General features: G+C 38.5%; 1 pseudogene; it reads left to right on the top strand.

The window, feature by feature from the left end:
* The window catches only part of LOC120151217, a 28,737-nt pseudogene extending 19,705 nt beyond the window's left edge, over positions 1-9,032 (top strand).
* The last annotated feature ends 355 nt before the right edge of the window (positions 9,033-9,387 follow it).

Raw genomic sequence — 9,387 nt, forward strand, 5'->3', positions numbered from 1 at the left:
CTGGTGCTTGCCATACGTCAAAATGAACCAATTCTAGAACACTTTTGCCTCTAGAATTGGACATGTTGAATTTCAACCGGTGCTGCTTACTTATTATGCAATGCTCACACAAAGTAAGTGATACCTTTGTTAAGCCTGGAAGTAGCTTTTGTTCCACAAGGACTTTCATTCCTTGTTCTGTCATGTGTCCAAGTTTCTGATGCCATAACATTGCAGAATCTAAACTACATGAGGCAACTGAGGCTTCTGCTTCTAGCAAAGTTTCTCCCTTCAGCATGCATAAGTTTACAGCTATCTTTTCGCCTTTCAGCACCACAAGCGCTCCATGGAACACCTTCATAATTCCTTTCTGTGTTTCAATCTTGCTTGCATTATTATCCAACAATCCGTAGGATAATAAATTTTTCTTCAGGCCTTTCACGTGCCGCACATCTCGAACAACTTTAATTGTTCCATCATACATCTTCAATTTGATGGTTCACACGCCAATGATCTCTAAGGCATGATCATCGCAACTATAAACAGATCCTCCTGAGAATTGTTCAAAATGATGGAACCATTCTATTCTTGAGGTCATGTGATATGTTGCTCCCGAATTAATGAGCCATATATTTGCAAATCTTTTTCTGCCTTCCACGGTGGTTGACGCTTCACAACATAGAGCATCTTAATCATCTGAAGTGTTTGCGGTATTGCCTTGTGGATTGGAGTTTTTATTTAGACTCAAACAATTCTTCTTCAAGTGACCATTCTTTTCACAGTTGTAGCACTTTAAATTCTTCTTGCTTCTCGACTTTGATCTACCATGTTTGTGAATGCTGCTTTGACCACGTTCTGTTGATCTCCCTCTCATCGTTGTCAACGCTTCTTCTTGTTACAGATTTACTTGTCTCTCTTCCTTGTTCTTGCGCCGATTTTCTTCTCGTAGAACAACAGCTACAACGTCATCGAAGACTAGACTAGTAACATTATTGTTTGTCAAGTTGATGATGAGTTGATCATATGAATCATGTAGACTTTGAAGTAGAAGTTCAACACGTTCTTGTTCTCCTATTGTACATCTTAAGGATGTAAGCTGAGAAAATAAAGTGTTCAGCGTGTTTAAGTGCTCCGTCACTGAAGTAGATTCTGGCATACGGAGAGTGTACAATTTCCTCTTAAGGAAACTTTTATTGTGCAACGATGTGGCCACATACAATTTGGTGAGATGATCCCATATCTCCTTAGCTGTCTTCTTCTCCTCGATGCTTGATAATACTTCATCTGCTAATGCTAGATGAAATTTTGCCATAACATTCCTGTCCATTTCGATCCATTTGTTGTCATCTGTAAAATCTACCGGCCTTTCACTGATAGCTGCTAGACATCCGTCTTTCCTCAGGATGGCCTTCATCTTCAATTTCCACAATGAGAAATTTCTCCCATTGAATTTTTCAATATCAAATTTCGTTGCCATAGCATCTTTTACGGATAGCTCCCACTATTTCACTATCGTGAATAGTTCTCTAGAACCTTCAAAGAATGGGTAATATCGTGAATAGTTCTCTAGAACCTTCAAAGAATGGGTAATACCTTCTTACTTTCTTATGTTGGAGGATCTACCTTTTAGTGGAAACCACAAAGACAATAAGTAGATATTACACACTCAAACCTGGCTCTGATGCCAATTGTTACGGAATACGGCTATCGGATAGAGCAAAATCGCAACTGATAATTTGAGAAAATAAAAAAGAAGATAAAGAAGACAGAAATTTTACGTGGAAAACCCCTAAATAATATAAAGTAAAAATCATGGGTAAAGATAGAAGAATTTCACCATGAGAAAATAGGAATTACAACTTCTCTCGATTTAACAAGGAGAAAACAATAACAATTCTCTCTTGATAAAAAAGAGAAAACAACTCTCAAGAAAACTATCTAAATTCTCTAGTATCTAGTATAGAGATTTTTGAGTGGTTCAAGAGAAAACAATGTTATGAGTTGAATGTAATTCATTATAACATCATGTTCAGAATTCTTGGTAAAGCTCATAAATGGGGCTATGTTGAGAGGTTATGGAATGAGATGAGCTTTAGAGGGATTGATTCAATTAATTCTACTTACAGTACTCTGATTGATGTTTATAGTAAAGGTGGGATGAAGTAACAAGCTCTTTATTGGCTTGGCAAGATGAAAAAGAAAGAGATGGAGCCTGATGAGGTAACTATGGGGATCGTCGTACAGTTGTATAAGAAAGTCGGCGAGTTTCGAAAAGCGGAGGAGTTTTTCAAGAAATGGTCATTCAATGGATCTTTGAGGTATGATGGAGGTGAAACATCCAGTGCTGTGGGAAGTGATTCGCATTTGAGCTCATATACCAATAATTCTTTGATAGAAACATATGGTAAGGCAGGGCAGGTTCGAGAGGCTTCTGACACATTTGAACTCATGCTTAGAGAAGGGATTGTTCCGACTACTATTAGTTTTAATACCATGATTGACATTTGCGGTAACCATGGACGGTTAAACGAAGTGGCTTCACTGATAAAGAAGATGGAGGAGTTAAAGTGCCTTCCCGACACGAGGACGTATAATATTCTCATATCCCTTCATGTGAAGTACGATGATATAAAGATGGCAGCAGACTACTTTGCAAAGATGAAGGAGGCCAGGCTTGAATCGGATCCTGTGAGTTATCGCACCCTCTTGTATGCATACTCGATAAGGCAAATGGTTAGCGAATCGGAAGACTTCATACACGAGATTGATGAAAGACATCTTGAAATCGAAGAATATACACAATCTTCTCTGACCAGAATGTACATAGAAGTTGGGATTCTAGAGAAATCGTGGTTATGGTTCAGGAGGTTTCACCTTGCAGGGAATGAGTCCAGACGGCTACTCTGCCAACATTGATGCCTTTGGGGAGAGGGGACATGTTTCTGAAGTCAAAAATATTTTTCTCTGTTGCCAAGAAAGGAAGAGGCTTACTGTCATTGAGTTTAATGTAATGATCAAAGCTTACAGGATAGCGAAGAGCTACGATAAAGCATGTTGGCTATTTGATAGCATGCAGAGTCATGGTGTAGTTCCGGATAAATGCGGTTATAGTTCTCTTATACAGATTTTAGCTACTGTGGACTTGCCACACGTGGCGAAATGCTACCTGAAGGAGATGCAGGAAGCCGGACTTGTGAGTGATTGCATTTCGTATTGTGCTGTGATCTCAGGCTTAGTGAAATTAGGAGAATTGGGAATAGCTGAAGGACAATACAATGTGATGATTCAGTCGAATGTGGAGCTGGATGTTGTCGTCTATGGTGTATTGATAAATGCTTTTGCTTTTGTTGGAAGTGTTAAAGAAGCTACCAAGTATGTGAATGAAATGAAGAATACTGGGTTGCATGGAAATACTGTTATATACAACTCATTGATTAAGCTTTATACAAAAGTTGGTTATCTAAAAGTGTTACGGAAGACGGCTATCGGATATAACAAAATCGCAACTGATAATTTGAGAAAATAAAAAAGAAGATAAAAGAGACACAAAATTTACATGGAAAACCCCTAAAAATTTAGGGTAAAAACCACGGGCAACGGTAGAAGAATTTCACTATGAGAAAATAGGAATTACAACCTCTCTCGATCTACCAAGGAGAAAACAATGATAATTCTTTCTTGATAAAAAGGAGAAAACAACTCTCAAGAAACTCTCTAAATTCTCTCTAGTATTGGAAGAAAGCTAGAATGCTTTGGGATGGTTTTGAAGCTAAATGAGCTAGGGTATTTATAGTTGAAGTTTAAGGACTAATCTTATAAATACCCTAAAGTTCAATGACTAAAAGTTTCATTTTTACCATTTTATTTTTCAAACAACTTTGCAACCAACTTTGAATTAAATCAAAGTAGCCGGCTGCCATCTAGAAAATTAGCAGCCCCATGCTATTTTCTTTTGACTTTCAACAATCTCCCACTTGAAGATTTGATTGGAGCAATCATATATTCAAACCATTCTTTCTACCTTGTACCATCATGTTGCTTACATCTCTGACAGGCCACAGGAGGATCGACACCAGGTAAATTTATCAGCATTGATCGCCTTTGTCATGAAATCTGCTATGTTGTCTTTGGTATGGATCTTCTGTATATCTACTGTCCCTTCTTCCACCTTTTCACGAATGAAATGGTACTGAACTCGTATGTGCTTTGTCCTTGAATGAAATGCTGGATTCTTTGCTAAATGCAATGCACTTTGACTGTTACAAAACAGAGAGACATACTCTTGATTGTGCTCAAGCTCCTCCAATAGCATATTCAACCAAATAGCTTCTTTACTGGCTTGTGTAGCTGCTACATATTCTGCCTCTGTTTTGGATGTAGCCACAACTGACTGCAATTTTGAAACCCAGCTTACAACTCCACCAGTAATTTTGAACACATATCCTGTAGTAGATTTGCTTTTATCCAAATCCTCTATAGAGTCAGAATCTACATACCCATTGATTAGTAAGTTTGATCCTCCGTAACATAATGCAACATTTGAGGTTCCTTTGATGTATCTCAGGATCCTCTTTACTGTATTCCAATGCTATTTGCCTGGATTCGCCATGTAACGACTAACCACTCCCACTGCTTGTGCAATGTCTGGTCTTGTGCATATCATAGCGAACATCAAACTTCCCACTGCCGATGCATACGGTACTTGAGACATCTCCATCCTCTCTTCTTCACTGCTAGGACTCATACTGGAGGATAATTTGAAGTTAATAGGAAGAGGGGTAGAAATTGGCTTATAATCTTGCATGCTGAATCGTGACAAGATCTTCTTTAAGTAATTCTTTTGTGAAAGCCAAATCTTCCTATTACTTCTGTCTCGGTGAATTTGCATCCCTAGAATCTTGTTTGCTGATCCCAAGTCCTTCATTTCAAATTCCCTAGCCAGTTGTGCCTTCAATTCTTAAATATGATCTTTGTTGGGTCCTGCAACTAACATGTCATCCACATACAACAATAATATAACAAAATCGTTATCACCAGACCTCTTGAAATAAGCACAAGGGTCTACATTAAGTCTGTTATATCCAAGACACATAATGAAGGAATCAAATCTCTTATACCAACACCTCGGCGCCTGCTTTAGACCGTACAGAAATTTGTTCAACCTGCGAACCAAGTTCTTCTTTTCTTTTTCTTCAAAACCTTCAAGCTGGAGCATATAAATCTCTTCTTCAAGATTTCCATGAAGAAAAGCTGTTTTAACATCTAGTTGCTCTAGATGTAAGTTCAATGTAGCACACATTGCCAAAACTACTCAAACTGTTGTTGTCGAACCACAGGAGAAAATATTTCATTGAAATCAATACCTTCTTTTTGAGCATATCCTTTGACCACCAGTCTTGCACGATACCTCTCAACTTGATCGTCACCATTTCACTTGATTTTGAAGATCCATTTGTTACCAATTAGCTTCCTTCCTTGTGGTAGTGGCACAAGGTCCCATGTATTATTTTTATGAAGGGCTTCAATTTCTTCTTGCATCGCCATCATCCACAGTGAAGCATCTGAGTTGTTTATTGCCTCCTGGTATGTTGATGGCTCACCGTCCTCTGTTAAAAGGCAGTATGCAATATTACCTTCTATAACATAATCTAAGTGCCAATTGGGATGTCTTCTCACACGATCTGATTGACGAGTTGTTGGTGCTTCAGAACACTCTGGTTCTTGTTCATCATGTGCTGATTCTGCTTTAGAAGAATCTCCTTGTTCAAACTCTTTTTCCACATGTATCTGAGTAGTCTCTGATTTTTCAGCGCTATCATCGTCTTCTTTTCTTTGTAGTTTATCTTCTATAAAGATAACATCTCTACTGATGATCACTTTGCGGGCAGTGGGATCCCACAAGCAATACCCCTTTACTCCATCAGCATACCCCAAGAATTTGCATTTCCTGGATTTTGGATTCAACTTTGAAATTTCTTGGGAGTTATATATCACGTACACTATACTTCCAAATACATGGAGGTTTGAATAATCAGCTGGTTTCCAGTCCACATCTCCATTGGTGTCTTCAGCTCTATTGCAGTTGATGGAGCTCGATTGACCAAATAACAGGCGGTATTGACTGCTTCTGCCCAAAATGATTTTTCTAGGCCTGCATCTCTCAACATTGCTCTTGTTCTTTCTAACAAGGTTTTGTTCATCCGCTCTGCCACTTCATTTTGTTGAGGAGTGTTTGCTACTATGAATTGTCTTTTGATGCCTTCTTTCCTGCAAAAATCATCAAATTCTTCGCTTGTGTATTCTCCTCCATTATCTGTTCTGAAACACTTGATCTTATTTCCAGAATCAAGTTCCACCCGTGCTTTGAAGTTTTTGAAAGTTAAAAACATATCTGACTTCTTCTTAATAGGGTACACCCAACATCTCCTGGAATAGTCATCAATAAATGAGACAAAGTATTTTGCTCCGCCTAGGGATGTAACTGGTGCTTGCCATACGTCAGAGTGAACCAATTCTAGAACACTTTTTTCTCTAGAATTTGATGTGTTGAATTTCAACCGGTGCTGCTTACTTGTTATGCAATGCTCACACAAAGTAAGTGATACCTTCGTTAAACCTGGAAGTAGCTTTTTATCCACAAGGACTTTCATTCCTTGTTCTGACATGTGTCCAAGTTTCTGATGCCATAACATTGTAGAATCTGAACTACATGAGGCAACAGAGGCTTCTGCTTCTAGCAAAGTCTCTCCCTTCAGCATGTACAAGTTTGCTGCTATCTTTTCGCCTTTCAGCACCACAAGCGCTCCATGGAACACCTTCATGATTCCTTTCTTTGTTTCAATCTTGCTTGCATTATTATCCAACAATCCGTAGGATAATAAATTTTTCTTCAGGCCTTTCACGTGCCGCACATCTCGAATAACTTTGATTGTTCCATCGTACATCTTTAATTTGATGGTTCACACGCCAATGATCTCTAAGGCATGATCATTGCAACTATACACAGATCCTCCTAAGACAGGTTCATACTGATGGAACCATTCTCTTCTTAAGGTCATGTGATATATTGCTCCCAAATCAATGAGCCATATATCTGCAAATTGTTTTCTACCTTCCACGGTGGTTGACGCTTCACAGCATAGAGCATCTCCATCATCTGAAGTGTTTGCGGTATTGCCTTGTGGATTGGAGTTTTTATTTAGACTCCAACAATCCTTCTTCAAGTGACCTTTCTTTCCACAGTGGTAGCACTTCAAATTCTTTTTGCTTCTTGACTTCGATCTACCATGTTTGTGACTGCTGCTTTGGCCACGTTCTGTTGATCTCCCTCTCATCGTTGTCAACGCTTCTGCTTGTTGCAGATTTACTTGTCTGTCTTCCTTGTTCTTGCGCCGATTTTCTTCTTGTAAAACAGCAGCTGCAACGTCATCGAAGACTAGACTGGTGACATTACTGTTTGTCAAGTTGATGATGAGTTGATCGTACGAATCCGATAGACTTTGAAGTAGAAGTTCAACACGTTCTTGTTCTCCTATTTTATAGCTTAAGTATGTAAGCTGAGAAAATAAGGTGTTCAGTGTATTTAAGTGCTCCGTCACTGAAGTAGATTCTGGCATACGGAGAGTGTACAATTTCCTCTTAAGGAAAATTTTATTGTGCAGCGATGTGGCCTCGTACAATTTGGTGAGATGATCCCATATCTCCTTAGCTGTCTTCTTCTCCTCGATGCTTGACAATACTTCATCTTCAATTTCCACAATGAGAAATTTCTCCCATTGAATTTTCAATATCAAATTTCATTGTCATAGCTTCTTTTACAGATAGCTCCCACTATTTCACTATCGTGAATAGTTCTCTAGAACCTTCAAAGAATGGGTAATAACTTCTTATTTTCTTATGTTGGAGGATCCACCTTTTGGTGGCAACCACAAAGACAATAAGCAGATATTACACACTCTAATCTAGCTCGGATACCAATTGTTGCGGAAGACGGCTATCAGATAGAACAAAATCGCAACTGATAATTTGAGAAAATAAAAATGAAGATAAAAGAGAAACAAAATTTACGTGGAAAACCCCTAAAAATTTAGGGTAAAAACCACGAGCAACTGTAGAAGAATTTCACTATGAGAAAATAGGAATTACAACCTCTCTCGATCTACCAAGGAGAAAACAATGATAATTCTCTCTTGATAAAAAGGAGAAAACAACTCTCAAGAAACTCTCTAAATTCTCTCTAGTATTGGAAGAAAGCTAGAATGCTTTGGGATGGTTTTGAAGCTAAATGAGCTAGGGTATTTATAGTTGAAGTTTAAGGACTAATCTTATAAATACCTTAAAGTGCAATGACTAAAAGTTGCATTTTTACCATTTTATTTTTCAAACAACTTTGCAACCAACTTTGAATTAAATCAAAGCAGCCGGCAGCCATCTAGAAAATTAGCCGCCCCATGCTATTTGCTTTTGACTTTCAACAGAAAGAAGCGCAAGAAGTTTACGGACTACTTCAGTCATCAGGCTTCCGACCGGAAGAGTATTCTTCAAATTGTATGATCGATCTATACAGCGAGCGCTCTATGGTTATTCAAGCAGAAGCGATTTTCGACAACTTAAAGCAAAGCGGAGATGCCAATGAATTTACATAAGCTATGATGCTATGTATGTATAAAAGGAACGGGAGGTTCGAGGAAGCCACTCATATCGCAAGACGGATGAGAGAACTGGGACTTGTAACTGATTCGTTGAGTTACAATAATGTGCTCGGATTGTACGCCATGGATGGAAGATTGAGGGAGGTAGTTAGCATTTTTAAAGAAATGGTGAGTGCATGCGTTCAACCCGATGACAGTACATTTAAATCACTAGGATCTATCCTCGTGAAATGCGGAGTTCCGAAACTCTCTGTTAACAAGCTGTAACTTACACGGAAGAAAGATGCTCAGAGTGGTTAGCAAGCATGGATGGCCACCCTCTCCTTGGTGGTCGGAATGTGCGAGGATGAAGATGAAAATGTAAATTATGATGATTATGCTAGATTGTCTCTTAGTAACTGAATTTTTTTTGACTGAGTTCATGGGTTTTAGGATATTTTCTGGTGAAACAACCACCATATCTGAACTAAGGGGTCGAGACGAACTGACCCATCATATTTTAGAACCAAAAGACCACTATCTACGACGGTCGGAATGAAAATGATGTGGTGGCTAGCAGAAAGAAAATGAAGAAGAGAAGGAAAAAGGGTAATATACACCATGAGTCATTTAACTTTACTCTATCTTATATTTTACCCACCAAAACGACGTCGCTTTAGCATATATTTAAAATTTTCAAAACGACGTCGTTTTGATTCTTTTGCCACGTCATAACGATGTTAAGAGTGAGCAAAATGATTCAATCTGTAAAGTTCAG

The sequence above is a fragment of the Hibiscus syriacus genome, unplaced genomic scaffold (assembly GCF_006381635.1).
Source record: "Hibiscus syriacus cultivar Baekdansim isolate YM2019G1 unplaced genomic scaffold, ASM638163v2 tig00002799_pilon, whole genome shotgun sequence".
NCBI classification, from domain to species: domain Eukaryota; kingdom Viridiplantae; phylum Streptophyta; class Magnoliopsida; order Malvales; family Malvaceae; genus Hibiscus; species Hibiscus syriacus.